The 23,876-nt window shown below is 42.1% G+C and overlaps 1 protein-coding gene across 1 annotated transcript in view; it reads left to right on the top strand.

The window, feature by feature from the left end:
• Positions 1-23,876, top strand: part of PLAC1 (placenta enriched 1) — a 97,202-nt gene that overhangs the window by 46,676 nt on the left and 26,650 nt on the right. The window contains exon 2 of the mRNA XM_074391857.1: positions 17,195-17,266. The gene's annotated coding sequence lies outside the window, so the exon portion shown is untranslated. The remainder of the gene's footprint in view (positions 1-17,194; positions 17,267-23,876) is intronic.

Raw genomic sequence — 23,876 nt, forward strand, 5'->3', positions numbered from 1 at the left:
GAACGGGCACAGAGTGCCATGGGAACCAGGACAGGAACTGACACCTGACAAGAGAAGCAGGCACATGCGGCATGTGGAGCAGGCTGTCCCTTACAGGAGCCAGAATAATCAGTGCTAGTCTCAGTCCTCCCATGCAGCTGGCCCCACTCAGAAGCATAATAGTGTGGAGCAGAGATCCCTGAGCCAGCATTCCTGGATTAGAATGCTTACTAGCTGTTTACCTTGAGTGAGTTAATTAATCTTCCTGTGCCTCAGGTTCCTAATCTGTAAAATACGAATAATAATCACACTACTGCAGAGTATAGTTGCAAGGATTAGATAAGATCATGTGAGCATGTAAAGTGGTTAGAACAACATCTAGCACATACATAGTAAGTGCTCAGCAAATGTTAACTATTTGTCCATTGGGCTCACATGTCCAAGTATAGATCCAGGAGTTGAAAGGGTTGGATTCCACAGGGCCATCCTCCCTCTTGAGTTCAAGACTCTTTGTGGTCTAGGACAGCATTTGTAAGAACAACTTTTATCTGCTCTGGAATAGGTGACTTTCCCTTTTCTATACAGCTACTGTCCAATTAGACCAGCCCTGTGTCCCTGGGTTCACAAGTCAATGATAATGACCAAAAATATGAAAAACTATTTGACGAGAGGGAAAGTGTGATCAGTGAGACTGCAGCCATAAGCAACTGTCTGCCATTGCAGAGGATTTAACAGAGCTCAGACGTGAAGACTCTTGGATTTGACAAAGGATCTTTAGAAAAGAATGTTCCCTGAGGGTGCTCCATGTCTACAGAGGTCCAAACAAGAGAAAACAGATTGTGGTTAGACCCAGGGAAGACATTTTTACCACACATGAATAAAATGCTACGCCAGATTCCTGAAACAGGTTGTATAGTGTCTTCCCCCGGTAAATTGGGAAAAGAGTGGCTGGCCATCTGTCCTAGATCATTTCACAGACCACCAGGGCAGGAAGAACTCTTAGAGGTCATCATATCCAAACCTCTATGTTAAGGATTGAGAATGCTAATACACAGAGCAAGGAGATAATTACCCTGCAGTCATGTAGCAAATTATTAGCAGGACAAGGATTTAAATCTTAGGCCAACACATCATGCCACTGCACCTTAGTTATCTCTTAAGGCACTCAAAGTGCTGTCTCTTCTAGTTCTGGAATGCTCCATGGTATCAACGTACTAAAAAAGTAATTGAGGCCCACCCAGAAGGACTCAAAGGTATTGAGCAGTGTCCAAACTGCAATTCCTCTAGTTTGCCCATCCGATTTTGGAGCTCCAGCTGTCAAAGTGTTTCAGCCAAGCCTCCTCATTCAATTAACTGGTCTTAACTTACCATTTGAAAGCAGCTGTGGTTAAAGCAGAGCTTGCTGACTCAGCCCATGTAGTAAGGATGACTAAACACAAGAATTTCCTGTTGGAGGGGGGGGAGGTAGAGGGTGGAAAATGTCTTTCAAATGCATTTGTTTCAGGGATCCCTTCTGATCAGCCAGGAGGTAGCCCACCGTGGGCCCATGAGGAAAAGCAGCAGGCTGTCCCCGCTCAGCACCAAGGCCGGATTTGCAGATGTTTCCTTTCTTTTTTCTAAACAGCATTGTGGCTATCTCGGCACCATTTTGGTCTGGCAAGCATTTGCACAGAGTTTCATCTGCCAACTGATACAGCCCAAAGCCAAGCAGAGCAGATGCCTTCCCTGACTGGAGGGGCCTTTCACATTCCTCTGCTCAGAGCCCTTTTCCCAGGGGTGAATTGGGGCTGATCTGCCTTGTCTCAAGACAGTTTCAATTCTGAGCCCACCTTGAACTCAAAAGAGAGGATCATTTATGCTAACCGATCAGAAAACATTATGGGCTGGCTTCCATCTCCAGGATGCACTCTGAGGAGTTTGCAATCTGGAGTCAAGTTATCATTTTTGGGTCTGAGTACCACACAGACATTGGACAATTTTAAGAAACAAATATTGACCTTCGGTTGGGTTGCTCACCAGCTTAAAGCAGTAATCCAGTGAACCCAAAATGTGGGTAAATATTTCAAGACTCTTGGCTGGGAAAGAGGCTGCCTTTCTTTCAGTTAGAAAGTTGGAGACACCGGGTGCATTTGGAGGGTGACACATTTTATTTACAACTTGCAAAATAGGAAAGGGCAGCAGGGAAAAAGAGAGAGCGGACATACTCAGCCGTCTTCTGAAAGCCATATGTAACTCGAACAGTTCAGTCATTAAGGAGTCAAGTCCAAGGGGCCTGCCTCAGCATCTTCCCATCCCCTCCCCACCCTCACCTTCACGTTCACAAGGAGAAAACAGGACTCACTGCCTCCGAGGTCTCAAACAAGGCCAAGGATTTTTTTTTTTTTTTTTTTTTTTTTTTTTTGAGATGGAGCCTGCTCTGTTGCCCAAGCTGTAGTGCAATGGCTCGATCTCGGCTCATGGCAACTTCTGCCTCCCGGGTTCAAGCAATTCTCCTGCCTCAGCCTTTCAAGTAGCTTAGATCACAGGTGGGTGCCACCATGCCTGGCTAATTTTTGTATTTTTAGTAGAGATGGGGTTTTGCCATGTGGGCCAGGCTGCTCTTGAATGCCAGACTTCAAGTGATCCACCAGCCTTGGCCTCCCAGAGTGCTGGGATTACAAGCATGAGCCACCACACCTGGCCAGGATCTATTTTTTATAAACGAGTAAAAATTTCTTAATCTAATGGGGAAAATGTTCTGGAACAGGCAATGTGGAGTAATGGAAAACAAACTGGCCTGCCAGGGGGAGAGGGGAGAAGGAAGGAAGGATTGTCTTAGTTCCTTTGGGTGTGAAGGGTGACCCAAGAAGTGTAAGCTTTGAAGTGTTATTTTACTTTTCTAAGCCTGTTTCTGATTCTGATTCAGTAAATACTGACTTTACCTACACACAGTGCCTAGTAATAATATGTTTTCTGAATAAGTGATAGTGAGAGAGAAAAAGCAAGCAATGAATATATGAATGAATATATAAAGAAAGTGAATGACTATATGACAGAATGGTAAGGATTTGTGGAGTTCACGGAGTTGGTTTCAAGCTTAAATGAAATAATGGGTATGAGTTCTCATTTTCTAACACTTTACACTTAATACATTATCTGTATACTCACTATTTTATTTGAATATTTCGAGGCACCTGTGAGATAAACAAGGTAAGGACTGTTACCTGTCCGATAGAGGGAATTGAGGCTCGGAGAGGTGAAGAGGCAATAGATGATGGAACTAGGGGTTTCTGATTCAGTACTCCTTCAAATGTACCACATAACCTCTGACTTTCAGACGAAAAGGTTTTTTAAGGTTGGGCACAGTGGCTCACACCTGTAATCCCAGCACTTCGGGAGGCCAAGGCGGGTGGAGGACGCTGGGAGCTGGAGACCAGCCTGACCAACATGGAGAAACCCCGTCTCTACTAAAAATACAAAATTAGCCAGGTGTGGTGGCGCATGCCTGTAATTCCAGCTACTCAGGAGGCTGAGGCATGCGGGAGGCAGAGGTTGCAGTGAGCTGAGTATGCGCCACTGCACTCCAGCCTAGGCAATAAGAGTGAAACTCCATCAAAAAAAAAAAAAAAAGAAAAGAAAAAAAGAAAAGAAAAAAAGAAAAAGAAAAGAAAAGAAACAAAGAAAGGAAAAGAAAAGAAAGAAAGAATAAGAAAGCATAAAAGAAAAGTTTTTTTAAGAAGAAAGTGTTATAGGACCACCACATAGGATCTGTGACTTATAACTAAACACCTTTTATATGAGGACTTAAACACTGGAGGCGGGCTTAGAAGAAAAAATATCAAGCTAGGACTAACAGTGTTATTGAAGACCACAGTAAGATCTTGTCAACTCAAAACACAAGAGGCCAGGAGTAAATGGTGTTGGAATGACTTGGGTTTGGATTATCTAATATTTTTGTAAAAGAACAATAAGACCTCTAGTTGGCAAGGAACTAACAGTTGCTATTTGGAATAACATGGGCCAGTATAAGAAGGTTGACTGTAGACTCAAGTGAGTCAGGCAGTATCTACTTAGTTTGTCCCCATTCACTGCTTAGCAGGAGCAGACTTGTGATCTGACTTTTCTCCAAGTTTACATAGGTCTTAGAACCTTTGACTAATGATACTGAATAGAGCTGTTTAATAAAGTCATATAGTCTAGTCCCCATCCAGTAAAGCTATTCCTATCTGATGAGTTGCTCCCCACCCTGTAGTGACAAAACAAAACAAAACTAAACTAAACTAAACTAAACTCTTACTGCCTACTGTGCCTGTAGTTTCCAAGCTCTGTGTTCTGAACAGTTCTGATGATGGTCATCTGTGCCATCAGCATTTTTTTTTTTTTTTTTTTTTTTTGAGATGGAGTTTCGCTCTTGTTACCCAGGCTGGAGTGCAATGGCGTGATCTCGGCTCACCGCAACCTCCGCCTCCTGGGTTCAGGCAATTCTCCTGCCTCAGCCTCCTGAGTAGCTGGGATTACAGGCACGCGTCACCATGCCCAGCTAATTTTTTTTTTTTTTTTGTATTTTTAGTAGAGACAGGGTTTCACCATGTTGACCAGGATGGTCTCGATCTCCTGACCTCATGATCCACCCGCCTCGGCCTCCCAAAGTGCTGGAATTATAGGCTTGAGCCACCGCGCCCGGCCGCCATCATCATTTCTAATGCATGGGCTGCTAGGGAAATATAGACATGTTCATCATAAGTGTACCTCATGCAGGCAATTAGACATTGAAAACAAAATTTTTGTAAAGCAAATCTTTATTTTTGTGCCCTAGATCAGCTTGTTATTTAAAAGAATCATCGATCCCTAGTTTATCATTTTCTAAAACAGAATTAGGTTTTCTTTGTTTTTTTGAGATGGAGTCTTGCTCTGTCACCCAGGCTAGAGTGCCATGATATGATCTCAGTTCATTGTAACCTCTGCCTCCCGCGTTCAAGTGATTCTCCTGCCTCAGCCTCCTGAGTAGCTGAGATTACAGGCACATGCCACCAGGCCCGGCTGCTTTTTGTATTTTTAGTAGATACAGGGTTTCACCATGTTGGCCAGGCTGGTCTCGAACTCCTGACTTCGTGATCCACATGCCTCAACCTCCCAAAGTGCTGAGATTATACGTGTAAGCCACCATGCCTGGCCAGAATTAGGTTTTCTTAACACAGGAGTTTTAAACATGGGGTCTGTTGCTCTTGGATTAGCTACAGGAAGCTGGGTGATTTTTTTCTGAAACTATGTGCACAATTGTATTTTTGCTTTTATACATTTTTCTGAGAGGATCTACAGCTTTCCTCAAATTCTCAAAAGGGTTAATACCCAAAAAGATGAAGAAAAACTGGCTGAAAAAAGTGATGGAACTGTAATTGTGTTTGTGAGTCTTAAAATATGCAGCTTCAACCACAGTTTATTAAGAAGGTGGCTTTGTCTCTGTCAATTGCATGGTCTGGTTCTCTTCCTTCTGCTGGCTCTGAAGGATAGGTACCCATGGGACATAGTGCCAAGCTTTGACTTTCTCTCTGTCAGATTTGCAGGGTAATAACTATGCTAGTAGGAGTTGAGTGGCAATTGTTGTAGACTGAAATAAGGTATTGCTTGATAACATTTCCAAGTCCTTGTCCTCAGTTGTCAACCCCAGAGTACAGCCTATAAAGCGGTCATCTTTGTTCCATGACTTCAGCTTTAGAATCAGAGTGCTCTGTGATCTTGGGAAAGTCACTTAATCTCTCTGAGGTTCAGTTTTTAATCTGACAGATGGGGTTAATAACAGGATTGTTCTGAGGATTATAAGTGAGATGATGAGGCTGGGCACAGTGGCTCAAGCCTGTAATCCCAGCACTTTGGGAGGCTGATGTGGGCAGGTCACTGGAGCCCAGGAATTCAAGACCAGCCTGGGCAACATGGCAAAAACTCAACTCTACTGAAAAAAAAAAAAATTAGCCAGGCATGGTGGTGCACACCTGTAGTCCCAGCAGCTAGGGAAGCTAAGGTGGGGGGTTTGCTTGAGCCTGCTAGGTTGAGGCTCCAGTGAGCCATGATCACACCACTGCACTCCAGCCTGGGCAACAGAGTGAGACCCTGTCTCCAATCAAAAGTGACATGATGTATATAATGTGCTGGAAACATAGTAAGTGCTTAATAAGTAGCAATGCCAATGGTACCTGGGCTGATAACCAAGTTCTATACACTAACCACAAACTATACCAAAAAAGAATCAAGAAAACAATCCCATTTACAGTAGCACCAAAAGGAACAAAATATTTAGGAATAAATTTAACCAAGGAGAAAAAAAGATCTGTTACACTGAAAACTAAAAACATTGATGAAATAAATTGAAGAAGGTACAAATAAATGGAAAGATATCCCATGTTTATGGATTGGAAGAATTAATACTGTTAAAACGTCCCTACTACTACCTGAAGTGATATTCAGGCTGGGCATGGTGGCTCACACCTGTAATCCCAACACTTTGAGAGGCTGAGGTGGGTGGATCACTGGAGGTTGGGAGTTCGAGACCAGCCTGGCTAACATGGTGAAACTCTGTCTCTACAAAAAAAAAAAAAAAAAAAAAAAAAAAAAAAAAATTAGCCAGGCATGGTGGTAGGCACCTATAATCCCAGCTACTCAGGAAGCTGAGGCAGGAGAATAGCTTGAACTCAGGAGGCAGAGGCTGCAGTGGCCACGATAGCACCACTGCACTCCAGCCTGGAAGACAGAACGAGATTACCTCAAAAAAAGAAAAGTGATATTCAGATTTGATGTAATCCCCATCAAAATTCCAGCAGCATTTTTCAAAGAAATAGAAAAAAGAAATCTAAAATTTGTGTGGAACCACGAAAGACTCCAGATAGCTGAAGCAATCTTGAGAGAAGATTGGGGGGAAAAGAGAGAAAGTTGGGGGCATCCCCCTTCCTGATTTCAAATTATATTACAGGCAGGTGGTCCAGTGGCTCGTGCCTGGCACTTTGGGAAGCCAAGGTGGGAGGATAGCTTGAGTCCAGGAGTTTGAAACCAGCCTCAGAAACATAGCAAGATCTTGTCTCTACAAAATAACTTTTTTTTTTTTGCCGGGCTTGGTGGTTGTCCTGCAGTCCTGGCTACTTGGGAAGCTGAGGTGGGAGGATTGCTTGAGCCCAGGCATTCATGGTTACAGTGAGCTATGATTGTGCCACTGGTTTCCAACCCGGGTGACAACAAGACCCTGTCTCTAAAAAAAATAATAATAATAAATTATATTAAATATCTATAGTAATCCAAACAGTATAGCTCTGGCATACAAAAAGACACACAGACCAATAGAATATAATAGAGAGCCCATAAATAAATCCAAGTATACACTGTCAACTGATTTTTAACAAGGGTGCCAAGAAGACACCATGGGGAAAGGGCAGTGTCTTCAACAAATGCTATTGGGAAAACTGGATATCCATGTGCAAAAGAAAGAGATTAGACTTTTATACCATACACAGAAATCAATTCAAAATTGATTAAAGACCTACATGTACGACCTGAAACCATAAAACTAGAAGAAAACATAGCAGAAAAGCACCTTAACACTAGCTTTGGTAACGATATTTCAGGTATCACAACAAAAGCTCAGGTTACAAAAGCAAAAATAAAGAAGCGGGACTACATCAAACTAAAAAGCTTCCATACAGCAAGAAAAATAATCAACAAAAGGAAAAGGCAGCCTACAGACTGGGAGAAAATATTTGCAAATAATGTATCTAATAAGGGCTAATAGCCACAATATATAAGGAACTCACAGAACTCAATGGCAAAATAAATCAATAAATAACCTGATTTAAAAACGGGCAAAGGATCTGAAAGGACATTTCTCTAAAGAAAACATAGGAATGGCCAACAAGTATATGAAAAGGTGCCCAACATGACTAATCATCAGGGAGATGCAAATCAAAATCACAATGAGATACCACCTACATCTGTTAGGTTGGCTATTGTCAACAAGTCAAAAGATAACAAGTGTTGGCAAAGACGTGGAGAAAAAGCCCCCCCCCCGCCCCCGCAATACACTGCTGGTGGGAATGTAAATTAGTAAAGCCATTATGGAAACCAGAATAGAAGTTCCTGAAAAAATTAAAAATGGAATTACCATATGGCCCATCAATTCTCCTTCTGGATGTATACCCAAAGGAAATGAAGTCAACACCTCGTAGAGATATCTGTCCTCCCATGCTCATTGCAGCATTATTCACAATAGCCAAGATTCAGAAACAATTTCTGTCCAGGAATGAATGCATGGATAAAAAAATTGTGTCCAGGCACAGTGGCTCATGCCTGTAATCCCAATGCTTTGGGAGGCTGAGGCAGGAGGATAGTTCGAAGCTGGGAGTTTGAGACCAACCTGGGCAATATAGTGAGATCCTATCTTTACAAAAGTAAAAAAATTAGTTGGGCCTGATAGTGCACATCTGTAGTGCCATCTACTCAGGAGGTGGAGATGGGAGGATACCTGAGCCCACGAGTTTGAGGCTACAGTGAGCTATGATTGTACCACTGCCCTGCGGCCTGGGCAACAGAGTGAGACTCTGTCTCTACATAAAAAAAGAAATTGTGGTGTGTGTGGGTGGGTGTGTGTGTGTGTGTGTGTGTGTGTGTGTGTTAGTTACATATATGGAATATTATTCAACCTAAAAGAAAGAGTGATTCTACCACTTGTAACAATGTAGCCGAACCTGGAAGACATTAGGCTAAGTGAAATAAACCAGGCACAGAAAGAAAATACTGAATAATCTCACTTAAACGTAGAATGTAGAATTTTTTAAAAGTCAAATACAGAAAGTGAGGAGATATAACTGAAAGGGTACAAATTTGATTTATGTAGGATGAATAACTCTAGAGAGCTGATGATGTACAGCGTGAGGACTATAGTTAATAACACTGTATGTAATTTTCTAAGAAAGTAGAGTTTAGGTGCTCTTACCACACAAAAAATGTACCCCTGTGAAGTGATGGACATATGAATTTGCTTGATTGTATTTTACTGTATATATATATATATAATGTTATACATCTCAAACATATATGCAATAAAAAAACATTTTCAAAGAATATATGAAAGTAAAAATCATAAGAAAGTATACTAGACACTGGATGATCTGGCACAGTTAAGAGATGTGAGACTGTAGTGAAGGGAAGATGTAGGTCAATTGCGGGATCCAGGGAAGGCTTCCTGGAGAAGGTGGGCCCTGGGCTGCCAGGGAGGCGGAGGGAAGCAGTCTGATAGGCAGTTAAGCAGGAGCATAGAGTCTGGGATGAGTAGACTTGGGGAATGGAGGGGCTCACACAGTGGTCAGCCAGGGAGTTCACTTTGGGAAACGGTGGGAATTTTGGTTAAAGAGGTTATGGAAGGCATTGATTGCTCAAACAAGAGAAGGGGACTGGACTTCATTTGGTAGGCAGTGAGCAGCGAAGTGTGGCAACAGAGTGGCGAGAAAAGGGAGTATAGTCGGAGAGTCCACCTGGGAGCCAGGAGTAAGAATCCAGCCATCAGTGGTCAGTCTGGGCTAGGATGAAGCCATGGAAACAAAGAGGAAGGATGGAAGCACTCACTGGTCTCTAGAGCCTTTGGCTGCAGTAACACAAAGACTTTTCTCTCTGTAAGAAGCAAGTCCATTTTTGGTCTTTATATTTCTACAACATGAGAAATGCCTCTTTCATTCAGGAGCACATGTCCTGCTTGAAGAAAACCAGGCAAGACAACTTGCAAAGGAGGGAGCCTGAGAGGTGACTTTTCATGTTGCACCATGGTTCTTCACCAAAGGAGTCACAGAGAGTCCTTTGACATAGAAACTGCCCTCGCTTATGTCCAAGTTACTGCCCTAGGGACGCTTTGAGGGGTGGGATGACAAAGTACCTCCACAGTCCCCTTCCTCCGCCTCTGCCCAGAGTCCTACTTGATGTAACAGGTCTTGCGAGGCTTTTTGTGTGGAAAAATGGTCTCTCAGTTTTCACAGGTGAGTCATGAACCTGGTCGCAATTCTGTTGACATTTTAACATGAAAGGTACAAAACGGAGATCTTGCAAAGGTCTCTTGGGATTCAGTTCCCTGGATTGTCATGAGCATTTCTTTCTCAGATTTGAGCTTTTTCCTTTTATTTTGGAGATGAAGGTCTCACTATATTGTTCAGGCTGATCTGGAACTCCCAAGCTCAAGCGATCCTCCCACCTCAGCCTCCCGAGTTGCTGGGTTCACCGGTGTTAGCCACCCAACCCATCTCAGGTTTGAGCATTTCTTTCAGAAATATGAGTGAGGTGGTTTCATGTAGAGACCCCTCTGAGGCTCTGAGGCATCACTTCTACCTGTGATGTGTGCCTGAGAAACCCATGCCTGACCCAATCCCCATATACCCTCAAGTACAAACAGGATGACAGGAACCCTGCAGGGCTTCATGCACTTGACCAAGATTGCCCTTGGAGGCTGGATTCAGTACAGGTTCAGCTACTCCAGCTCAGGGGCAGGGCAAGGCAAAGGTACCAATACATCCATCTGGCTGGAAAAGGAGGATTTTGTTCTTATGAACTTTTAAATATAAAAATAAATATATTTTTATATATATTTAAAGGAATATAAAAATGACATTGTTGTGTTTCAGTTGCCTTGCTGGATGAGTGTCCTGTGGCTCCAGGGCTTAGAGAGGACTGTACGGAGATCATGTATTTTCTTATGTATATTTCCATATAGATATATTTCCTTATATACAAATATCTGCACAATTGTGTTTGGGAGCCCAAGACTAAAATTAAGACCCTGACATTTTTGAAATTTTGTTGGATAGAAACTAGGGGTGGAGAAATCCCATTTTAATTGCTGAAAGTAGTTTTTAGCTTATAAGAGATGAAACCTTTGATATTCATTTAGGACAAACTCTTCCTGTTTTAGTGATAGCATCTCCTATATATTGAGAGCGTTCTATGCGTCCAGCACTGTGCTAAACCCTTTACATACGTAATCTCATTTACTCTTACAGCACCCTTAAGTGAGATAATATTGTTGTCCTCCATTTACGGAGGGGGAAACTGATGGAAAGGGAAACTTAGGGACTAGGGCCAGGTGGCTAATAGGTGGAAAGCTGAGGTTTGAACCCACAGTCTTAATGACTGTGCAGAACTTCCTGGAGAGGACTACTTAAGTTTCTTCTCCCTGCAAATTTAAAGAAAACGCTTTCTAATGAAAATCAAATGTAGTTCAAGAAGCAAAAATGGCTTTGCAATGAGGAAGATATATAAAGTTGTCTACCAGAGAGGCAGAGTAGCATTTCTGCAAACTAGTTCGCTATTGGAGCATTTACATCTTGGCTGAAGAGAGAACAAGTATGATGAGGTGATGGAATGCAGTTTGACTTCAAGACCCTTGAGTGTGTGAAGGCCAAGGGCCAGAGGCTGGCTGACAGGCCTGAGAAACCGTAGCACCCATGGAGCTGCTTCTAAGCCCAAGGGTCCAAGTGTGACCGAGAGTTTGGCAGAGCTGACAACCAGCTCTTTGCACTAAACCTACACCTGCCTTGTATCTCACGTCTTTTTATCATGGTAGTTTTTGACTGGTTATTTCTGGCCCACTGAAAAGCTTTCATTTTTGCGCTGTCCACTGTGCATCCAACTACCGTATTGAACTCTCTTATACATTCTTTTGTGAAATTACAATTCACTTACACCTCTTGGGTTTCAAGATATCCAAGCATATCATTACAAATATATATGCATATATATGTGTGTGTGTGTGTATATATATATATATATATATATATATATATAGAGAGAGAGAGAGAGAGAGAGAGAGAGAGAGAGAGTAAGGTGCTCAGAGAGGCTTAGTAACTTACTCTAGGTTGCACAGCTAATCAGTGATAGTGCACAGTAACAGGCCTACCTTCAGATCCTGAGTTGTAAATTACTATACAATATCTCTCATACATAAATTACATTTTTTTGTAAAAATGAGATGATACTGTATGCATTCTTTGTAACGTCCTTTCACATAACAATGACTTTCCTATATGCCTAGATATATTCAAAAACATAATTTTAATGGATGTATAAAATACCTTTATTATAAAAGCATAGACTGGGAGTGGTACCTGACACTGTAATCCCAGCACTTTGGGAGGTCAAAGTTCGCAGATCACTTGAGCCCAGGAGTTTGAGACCAGCCTGGGCAACATGGCAAAACACCGTCTCTACAAAAAAAGACAAAAAATTAGCCAGGCATGGTGGTATACACCTGTAATCCCAGCTACTCAGAAGGCTGAGGTAGGAGGATCACTTGAGCCTTGGAGGTGGAGGTTTACATGAGCCTTGATCACACCACTGCCCTCTACCCTGGGCGACAGAGTGAGACCCTGCCTCAAAAAAGTATAATAATTGACATTTATTGAGTGCTTAAGATGGGTAAGGCATCTTAACATGGATTATTTCAAATAAATTTGTTTACGTGAGACAGGATTACTGGTTGTTGTAGTCATATCAGTTCAGAAACTCCAGCCTGCCACTATCCTACTTGCTGGCATCCCAGCCTGTCACCCCCAACCAGCTTTGGAGCTGTGGGATCTGCATGGATTGTTATGCCATACAACGCAAAATGGCCTTGCCGTGTTCATATGGGTAAAGAGTAAGCAGCACGTATCTGGAGTGAGCACTGAGCACAGGCCATGGCAAGGGTGGCCAGAGTGACCCTCCATGTTGATAAGGGGCTCATGAGGCTGAGTGTAGTGTCTCATGCCTGTAATCCCAGCACTTTGGGAGGCTGAGTTGGGTGGATCACGAGGTCAGGAGATCGAGACCATCCTGGCCAACATGGTGAAACCTCATCTCTACTAAAATACAAAAAATTGACCAGACGTGGTGGCACACACCTGTAGTCCCAGCTACTCAGGACGCTGAGGCAGGAGAATTGCTTGAACTCGGAAGGCAGAGGTAGCAGTGAGCCTAGATCACGCCACTCCACTCCAGCCTAGCAACAGAGCAAGACTCCGTCTCAAAAAAGAAAAGAAAGAAAGAAAACCAATGACACAAAATGAGAGAATAAATGGAACAAAGCACATTCACTGTGTTGTCCAACCACCACCACTATCAATTTCCGGAACATTTTCATCATCCCAAAAGGAAATCCTCTCCCTCTTGAAGTACTCACTCCTTGTTCTTCCCCTAACCCTACATAACCACTGATCTATTTTCTGTATCTGTGGATGTGCACATTCTGGATATTTCATATAACTGGGATCATATAGCAGTCCTTTTGTATCTGGCTTCTTTCACTTAGCATATGTTCTCGAGGTTCATCCAAATTGTAGCATGTATCAGCATTTCATTCCTTTTTATGGCTGAATAATATTCCATTGTACCGATATACTACATTTTGCTTATCCATTCATCAGCTGATGGACATTTGGATTGTTTCATCCTCTTGGCTATTATGAATAGTGTTGCTAAACATTTGGGGTACAAGTTTTTGTTTCAACACCTATTTCCAATTCTATTGGATATGTACCTAGGAATAGACTTGCTGGCTCATATGGTAATTATGTGTTTAACTTACTGAGGAACAAGACAATAGCACTACTTTTACTGTTGTAAAGAAAAACTCAACAACCGAAACATAATTATATGGAGATATATATATTTTTGTATATTTCTTTTGCAGTTTGGGGAGGTGGTCTTGGTTACCGTCTCTCTTTGCATGGCTCCTGCAGGGTACTGAGTCACCTCTACCCTCACAGCAACCTTCTCTCCATCATCGATGACTTCAGGTCACTCAGTGATGAGCAAGCCAGCTTATCGCACTTTTCAGCTAAACGAATTCGTAAATCACAGAAACCAACATTTGTCAGACACAGCTATCCTGATTCTTGTTGTGAATAAAATGCTCATAATTCTCTTGGACAAGTCCCCTAGTCTCCAGGCATTTGTCTTCTTTCCCCATGGGCCAATAAAAACGGGAATCTTATTAGTGGTCTCTAGAAGCTGGATGAATGGACATCCCTGGGCTTGTGGAGTTCTCATCAAGTGGGCAATGACGGGTATGATCCTCTTTGGAGCCTGTCACTGATGTTGACATTGAGAATACCAGCATGGAAACAAATGCTGTCTTTGTCACAGGCTCAACTACAGGGGCCTCTCCTTCCCAAAGCTGGCAGCTGAGGCTAAGTACTTGAGATCTCTGGGCCAGCTGTTGTGAAGTAAACGCCAGGCAGTAGGTAAGGCAAGATTCAGAGCTGGGCAGAAAGCCAGGCTGGAGTGGGAACACTGATAGGAGTGGAGCATAAAAGTTGGCAAACAAGTGCTTTCCAAGCAGGTTTTAAAAAATCCAGTCTGGCCTCTAAAGTAGACAAAGCACCAATGGGGTGGGGGGGGGGGTGCAGGGCTGGGGGTGCTGCCTGAAAATGCCTGCTCTAACTCACTATCAGCTAAAGAAGATTCTAGAACTGGAAAGGCACTGTGAGCAATGTTTCCCAAGGAGCCTCCCCTTGGAGCACAGAAAGATAGCCACACCCTTTGAAGTTAGCTGGGAGCTTACAAAGGGCAGTGTTGTTTCCACTAAGGAAGAATGATAACCCTGCATAATGGTGTCCTTATTCTGTAAACCCCAGACCTTGTGCGTTGAGGGGCAAGTGAGCCTGCGGGCCCCAGCAAAGGGGGAGGGTTGGCAAAACACGTACTTTTAGCTTGCTTGCTGGTCAACATGGAAGTTCTTCGCCAGGAGGACGGTGTGGTCAAAGTCAGGGGTCTGTTTCAAAACTCTCTTCCAAGGATGATTGCTAAATCAGATCAAAATACCTTTTTAATTTGATGATGGCTGGTGCAAGTTTCCAAATGCACATATCTTCTGTCATATTTGATGTATTTCAGTGAATCATGCTACAAGCTGAGAGGCTCTAGAGATGAAAGGCTGATGAGAAAAAAATGGATGAGCCCATTGTTTTATACCAGAATGAGAATAGTGATATTTCTGAGTAGTGGGATTCCTGTCACACAAAAGGGGAAGTCAGTAGGCTAGCAGTAGCTGACAAGGGCAGCTAATTGGACAGTTATTAGGGAATAGAGTCCTAAAATTGGAATTTTAACGTAGACTTGATCAACTTTGGGATGCCTATGGTATTGTGTCATACATGCTTATGTCAGGGACCACCTCCAAAATTCTGACTCATCTCCCAGGCTAATGAAACCATTTCAGTATGTGAATTACACTCCTGGTGTCATCCGAGGGAATTTTTGTCAACCCTGGTGCCCAGGACTGATTCCAATAGGCCTAGGAGAAGCTATGTGGCGCAACAGAAAGAGCCACGAAGAGCCCTGAGCTCCAGTCCTAGCTCAGTCCAATTAACTGTCAATCCAAGTGAATCTTTTATTGAATCTGTGTCTTGGTTTCTTCAGCAGTTAAAAAGAGACTGTTGAATTTGATGAGTTAGTCTCTTCTGGCTTTAAAAATAAAAATGCATGTTGCATAGCTTGGCATTCAACAAAGTATTGTGGATATATGCAAGTATTCGAATTTTATAAATTTCTTTAAGTATAAAGGAGACCTTAAACATCACATAGTCCAGCCCCTTTATCATACAGATGTAGAAACCAAGGTCCAGAGAGGGGTAGGGATTTGCTCAATTAGTGCAGAATTAGGGTTAGAGAATAGGTTTCTAGATTCCCAGTCCAGTGCATTTTCCACTGCATTCATTTTTAAATCCAAGTAATACATGACCATGGTTTAAAAATATTAAATAATACAGAGAGCTGGTAATAAAAAACAACGGTTCTGAGCCGGGCGCGGTGGCTCAAGCCTGTAATCCCAGCACTTTGGGAGGCTGAGGCGGGTGGATCACGAGGTCAAGAGATCGAGACCATCCTGGTCAACATGGTAAAACCCCGTCTCTACTAAAAAAAAATACAAAAAAAATTAGCTGGACATGGCGGCGCATGCCTGTAATCCCAGCTACTCAGGAGGCTGAGGCAGAAGAATTGCCTGAACCCAGGAGGCGGAGGTTGCAGTGAGCCGAGATCGCGCCATTGCACTCCCGCCTGGGTAACAAGAGCGAAACTCCATCTCAAAAAAAAAAACAAAACAAAACAAACAAAAAAAAAAAAAACGGTTCTCTGCCCCACTCCTCCGCATCCGCAGTCCCACTCCTCAGAGGCAACCATTTTGAACAGATTCTGTTGACAATTCATCTGATAGTTACGTCTGTATCTCTAAATATTACTCTATTCCTATTCTTGACGTATCCATTTTGGACATTGTCTATTGATTCCTTGTTATAAAAATGGAAGATTTAGCTCACTTAACATTACTCCCAACTGCCTCTCTTTCTTCCACTTCCCCATGTTTGATAGTATTATTTTTATGAGACTTTTAAAATTTTACTTTTTAAAATAGTGTGCTATTTTAAAATTTGCTTTTTTGGTGTACAGTTCAATGAGTCTAGGCAGATACATAAAGCCACGTGACTGCCACCACAATGATGATACAGAACTGTTCCAGTCCCCCCAAAATTCCCTCATGCTGCCCTTTGTAATCAGCTCCTCCCTTTAACCCCTACATTGATCTGTTTTCTTGCTACAATTTTGTCTTTTTCGGAATGTCCCAGAAATTGAATCATGCACTATGTAACCCTTTGAGACTGACTTCTTTCAGTGTAACTATTTTGAGATTCGTGTATCTGTTGTTCTTTCCTTTGTATTGCTGAATAGTATTCCACTGCATGGTTGTACCACAGCTTATGCATTCACTAGTTACAGATCATCTCAGTTATTTCTGGTTTGATAGCATTATTTTTAGTTATTCTATCAGTTACTTTTCAACTGGAAATCATAGACTGAAACGTCTACTTCTTGTACCATTATCCACTACGTAGTAAGTAGGTCTTCCTTTTCAGAATAGTAAATGCTTTGGACTGATTAAAAAACATAAGAATTTCATTTCTTTAGTCACAGCTTTAGACTGATTTAATTTGAGGGTGTGATTTTTCTTGGGGGTGGGAAGATTTGTTCAAATGCTGTCCAGCAGCCCTATTCAAGGCTACCATTCTAAATGCCTCCTGTCACACAGGGGGTCTTCTCTAGTACCAGACATGTTTGTTGCTGGGAAGATATACATGTACTTTCTGTTCTGACCGTTGCTAACTCAGGCAGTAGTTTTTGGGAAAAAGACTTCTCTTCATGTGGATTTCAGCTTTTGTCTGTCATGCTTTTTCTGTTCCAGCTGCCTTCGCCAGTGAGCACAAAGCCACATTTCAGAGGAAACTGACAAATTATCCCCAGCTGCCAGAAGGAGGTTAGTTTTCTGGGTGTTTTGTGTCCCCCTTCTCTGATAACCAACAGGTTAACTTTCTAAAGGGAACTGACAAAAGCAGAAATTGTCTTTTCACTTAAATGAGTTGTGATTGTTGATTTTTAAAAATATGTGGATTTGTAATATTCCTTTCCATTCCTACTCTAATTTATACGAGGAAATAGAGTGTAAGTGATCACAATGAAACCTCTATTGTTTGCAAGATTTATATTATGTATTCTGGATTTTTAAGTGCTTACAAAATCTAAATTAATTTTTAAATTAGCTAGCACAGTGTCTTTACTCAGTGAGTGGCCATTTAAAGGCTGAATAATGTCAGCCCTGGACATAAAAATGTATGTGTTGTTATATTTCATTTGCATTTTTAACCATCTTTGTACATGTGTTATGCATCTAGCATTTATGCTGTATAACAGGAAAGATGCCTAGCACAGCACCCTACACACAGTAGGTGCTCACTAAATGCCATTTGGATTGAAATGATCCAAAAGAGTATTATGTATACATGATGATAATATATCCTGTGTTAATGCAGTGAGTCAGGCATTCTCAAACACTAATAGGAATACAAATTGGTACAACTCTCCCACAGGGCAACTTGGCAAAACACTCCAAAGCCTTAACAATGTTCTTATCCTTTCACCCAGTAATTCTCTATCTAAGGATTCATCCTAAAAGAAAATGGAGAGGCACAAAATACAAATGCACAGAAATTCATTGTGCCCTCATTTAAAATAGAGGAAAAGTGGAAACAACTTCAGTTGTCCATACTATGAAATCCTATGCAGTAACATTTACACTACGAAATGCAATGTAGTTATTTAAATCATGCTTACAAGAATATTTAATGACATGAGTAAATGCTCAGAGTCTAAATTAAGTGGGGAAAAGGAGGATACACAGATGAACGTACAGCGAAATCTCAAGTGTGTTTGTTTGTGTGTGTGCATGCAGAAAAAAAAAAGACTAGAAAGATATAATAGAAATTAGCAATGGGCCGGGCACAGTGGCTCATGCCTCTAATCCCAGCACTTTGGGAGGCTGAGGCAGGTGGATCATGAGGTCGGGATATTGAGGCCAACATGGTGAAACCCCGTCTCTACTAAAAATACAAAAAATATATATAATAATAATAATTAACTGGGTATGGTGGCACACACCTGTAATCCCAGCTACTTGGGAGGCTGAGGCAGGAGAACAGCTTGAACCCAGGAGGCAGAGACTGCTGTGAGCTGAGATCACACCACTGCACTCCAGCCTGGTGACAGAGCAAGACTCCATCGCAGCAGAAAAAAAAAGAAATATTAACAATGATTAGCCAGCCATAGTGGGACATGCCTGTTGTCCTAGCTACTCGGCAGGCTGAGATGTGAGGATCCCTTGGATCCGGAAGTTTGAGGCTGCAGTGAGCTGTGATCGCACCACCTTGCTCCAGCCTGGGTGACCATGTCCCTAAACAACAAACTACAAAACAATAATTATCCCTGTGTTGTGGGATTATGAGTCATTTTCATTTTCTAATTTTTGTAATGAGCTTATCTTACTTTAAAATCCAATTTTTTTAGTTTGAAAGAAGTAAATACTACTTAGGCTAGAGGGCTGACATTCATAAGATCCTAGTAATGAGATACCCATTTCTCCAACCAGTGTCAACTCTTCATCCTTAAAAAAAAAATCAGATAGGGTCTCACTAGGTTACCCAGGCTAGAGTGCAGTGGGGTGATCATAGCTCACTGGAGCCTCAAACTCTTGGGCTCAGCGTCAACTCTTCAGATGCCATATGGTCGGTTACGGCAGTAGTCAGCTTTTGGAAAAACTAAAGCCCAGAAGTCATTTCAGATTTAAATGCTCTGAGAGGCCAGGTACAGTGACTCATGCCTGTAATCCTAGGACTCTGGGAGGCCAAAGTGGGTGGCTCACTTAAGCCTAGGCATTCAAGACCAGCCTGGGCAACATGGCAAAACCTCATCTATACAAAAAAATTTAAAAATTAGCCAGGTCTGGTGACAGTCGCCTGTAATTCCAGCTACCCGAGAGGCTAAGGTGGGAGGGTTGCTTGAGGCCAGACGTTCCAGCGCAGCCTAGGCATCATAGGAAGACCCCATGCCAACAAAGAAAAAATGTGAAAAATGAGCAGACATTGTGGTATATGCCTGTAGTCCTAGCTACTCAGGAGGCTGAGGATGATCATAGCCTCAGGAGGAGGATTGCTTGAGCCCAGGAGTTCAAGGCTGCAGTGAGCTGTGATCACACCACTGCACTCCAGCATAGGTGACAGAATGAAACCCTATCTCAAAAAGAAGAAGAAGAATAATTCTCTGAGCCTCAGTTTGATATTGAAAGGCAAATATGTTTATCCTTTTCTCGAGGCCTAGTTAATTTTCATCCTTCTCTCTCTATCCCCACCCCTTTTTAAACTGTCCAGAATTGTGGAACAAATGTTGAGCAAACTGGAAATAAATAAAATCCAATGGCTTTAAGATACCACAAATCCCTCCCTTCCTGTGTACTAATGGCTACCTGCCCATTCTACTCCCCAGAGTGAAGGGCTAGAGTCAGCCAAAATGGAGGCTTTTCTGATTCAAGCATGAAAAATGCAAATGCTCAGAAGATAGAAAAACTTAGGAAGTCTGAAAAGATTGAGACACAACATGTATAACCCTCCCTCCCCTAGATTCTTAGTTTCACATGATATAAACTGGTGGGCTCTGCTGGAGGAAAAACTCAATCATAGAAGGCAGATGTACTAGTCTGTTCTCATGCTGCTTTGAAGAAATACCCGAGACTGGATAATTTATAAAGGAAAGAGGCTTAATTGACTCACAGTTCCACATGACTGGGGAGGACTCAGTAAATTTATACTCATGGTGGAAGGGGTAGCAAACACGTCTTTCTTCACATGGCAGCAGGAAAGAGAAGTCCCAAGCAAAAGAGGAAAAAGCCCCTTATAAAACCATCAGATCTGGTAAGAACTCACTCATTATCACGAGAACAGCATGAGGGTAGTCACCCGTATGATTCAATTACTTCCCACCAGGTTGCTCCCATGACGCTTGGGGATTATGAGAACTACAATTCAAGATGAGATTTGGGTGGAGACACAACCAAACCATATCAGCAGATATATTAAGGACAGTTCATATCTCAAAGTAATCACACAATCCTAGATCATTAGAGCTGGAAGAAAAATATTCCAGCCAGTATAGGGCTCCTTCCAAATACCAGATACTATGCTAATCCAATGTTATCTCACTAAAAAAAAATACCTACCAATGCACCTCATGTAATACATGAGGAAACTGAAGCCCAGAGAGAGGTTATTAATTACCTTAGCTCACATCATTTGTTGGCTGCTAAGATGGGGTAGTTCCTATATCTTCTGGAGACTCTCAAGTGAAAAGATGGGTTTATCTAGTCTAATCTTTTCTTCAGCTCCAAATATTCCACATACTGTGCACTTGTTCTCAAGCTAATCAGGTACAAAGTTAAATGCACGGTGTTTCCGTCGTCTCCCTGTCACCCAGCATCTGAACCAAAGTCTGTTTTACTTTTTACTGAATTTCATCCCCACCAAACAGTCTGTTAACAAGTCCTGTCAATTTTTCCTTCAAAAACCACCTCCAGGTACTAACATACTGTCAAGACAACTCAACCTCTACCTTCCTAAAAAAAACAACGCTTCTGGACCACTTCAACCATACTACTGCCTCTCTTCTGGCTTCATATAGCACTTTTAATCTGCATCACACAGTTAAGTTTAGCACTTCTCATTCAGGGGCAATTAGCATGTGCTCAGCAGCATTCACTCATGCAACAAGCGTGTATTGAGTGTCTACTATATTCTATGTCCTGAAATGGAGAATTCGCTTTTCTTGTTTTCCCACATAGACATAAAATACCCTGAGAGTCAAGGCCACATCTTTCTTCATAGTTTCTTAAACACCCAGTACAGTTCTGGGCACATACTGAACACCTGTTAGTTAAAGAGCAGTACAGACTCAAGGAATCTGTCACCAGCTCAGCAGCTGACGAGCTCAGGGGACACTTTAATCTATAGTTCTGCTTCAACATCTCACAAGCTACATGAATATGATCCACTCGTTCAACAAAGACAGTGTATTAAAATGTGAGTTTTTGACACCATACCTCCAGAGATAAGTAATGAGATGTGGGATCCTAAAAGTCAACTTCTGCTTTTAGAGAGATGGAATAGATACACTTTTCCTTATTCCTTTCACTAAGTACAACTATAAACCCTAGTTATTATATATGCAACAAACATAAGACAACGAAGAAAGATGGAGAGAAGATAGACTCACTAAGGACCTTGAGACTCAAAGAGTGACATGTTCTTGAGTTCCCCAAGCTTTCTTTTTGCCTCATGTATCCCAGACCGGCTGCTAGAGAAGCTAGCAATTCAGAGAACACCAATGGGAACAGATTTTTCTTTTACTTTTTCTTTTTTTCTTTTGAGATTGAGTCTCACTCTGTCGCCCAGGCTGGAGTGCAGTGGCATGATCTCGGCTCACTGCAACCTCCACCTCCTGGGTTCAAGCAATTCTCCTGCCTCAGACTCCTGAGTAGCTGGGATTATAGGCATGCACCACCATGCCTGGCTAATTTTTTAAAGCTTTTTGTTAGAGACAGGGTTTCACCATGTTGGTCAGGCTGGTCTTGAACTCCTGACCTCGTGATCTGACCACCTCGGCCTCCCAAAATGCTGGGATTTAAGGTGTGAGCCACTGTGCCTGGCCAAGGGAGCAGATTTTTCTAAAGCCCCAACAAAAGCCTATTCTCTCTAGCCAAAGGACTAGGAAAGGGGCACCCTAGAGAGACAGAAAACTTTTACACAATTACTCCTCTACTGTAGCCAAACGTGGGAGGAAAAACTGTAACCCTCACCTCCAACTGCAAGCAAAGGCTGAGTGGTGAGCCTGATCTTCTACTCCAATCTGGCAGTAACAAGGCATCCCTTCCCCTTTTTTCTACTAAAGCAATGTCAGAAAAAAATCACTAAGACATAAGGTTTAAATAAGATCCAGAGTTTCATAACATAATATCCAAAATGAACAGTATTCAACTGAAAATCATTCATCATACCAAAAACCAGGAAGATTTCAAACTGAATGAAAAAGACAATCAATATATGCCAACACTAAGATGACTGAGATAGAATTATCTGACAAAGATTTTGAAACAGTTATCATAAAAATGCTTCAGTGAGCAATGACAAACATGCTTGGAACAAATAAAAAGAACAGGGGCCGGCGCGGTGGCTCACGCCTGTAATCCCAGCACTTTGGGATGCTGAGGCAGGTGGATCACAAGGTCAGGAAATTGAGACCCTCCTGGCTAACACGGTGAAACCCTGTCTCTACTAAAATACACAAAACTAGCTGGGTATCATGGCACACGCCTGTAATCCCAGCTACTCGGGAGTCTGAGGCAGGAGAATTGCTTGAACCGGGGAGGCACTGGTTGCAGTGAGCCAAGAACGCATCACTGCACTCTAGCCTGGCAACAGAGCAAGACCCTGTCTCAAAAAAAGGAACAGAAAGTCTCAGCAAATAAGAATATATAAAGAACCAAATGTAGATTTTAGAACTGAAAAACACAATAACCAAAATGCAAATCTCAGTGAATAGGGTGAACGACAGAATGGAGGGGACAAAGGAAAAAAAAAATAGCGAACTTGAGTATATAACAATAGAAATTATGCAGAACGCAAATAGATTGGAAAAAAATAAGAGTCTCGGGGACCTGTAGAACTATTATAAAAGATACAACATTCATGTCATTGGAGTCCCAGGATGAGAGGAGGAGACTAGGACTGAAAAGCATTTCAATGAATAATGGCTGAAACTTTTCCAAACTTGGCAGAAGACATAAACCTACAGATTCAAAAAGCTTAGAGAATCCCAAACATGCTAAACCCAAAGAAATCCACACTAAGACATATCATAGTCAAACTGCTGAAAACTAAAGACAAAGAAAACAATCTTGATAGCAGACAGAGGAAAAACAATGATTTGGCCAAGCATAGTGGCTCATGCCTATAATCCCAGCACTTTGGGAGGCCAAGGCAGGTGGATGGCTTGAGCCCGGGAGTTTGAGACCAGCCTGGACAATATGGTGAAACCCCATCTCTACAAAAATTACAACAATTAGCCAGGTGTGGTGTTGCACACCTGTAGTCCCAGCTACTCAGGAGGCTCAAGTAGGAGAGTCATTGAGCCCAGGGAGGTTGAGGCTGCAGTGAGCCATGATCATGCCACACTGAACTCCAACCTGAGCAACAGAGTGAGGCTCTGTCTCAAAAAAGAAAATAAAAACGATTATTTGACCGAGAAACTGAGAAACAATTACTTAAATGGCAGTTGATTTCTCATCAGAAACCACAGAGCCAGAAGGAATTGGCACATTTTTCAAATATTGAAAGAAAAAAACTAAATCCTCTATACCACAAAAATGTCCTTCAGGAATCAAGGGAGAATTGAGACATTCTCAGATGAAGGAAAATTAAGAAAACTTGTCTCCATCAGAGCTACTCTAAATGCATAACTAAAGGAAGTTCTCTAAACAGAACAGAAAT

The sequence above is a fragment of the Saimiri boliviensis genome, chromosome X, assembly GCF_048565385.1.
Source record: "Saimiri boliviensis isolate mSaiBol1 chromosome X, mSaiBol1.pri, whole genome shotgun sequence".
In the NCBI taxonomy this organism is placed as follows: Eukaryota; Metazoa; Chordata; class Mammalia; order Primates; family Cebidae; genus Saimiri; species Saimiri boliviensis.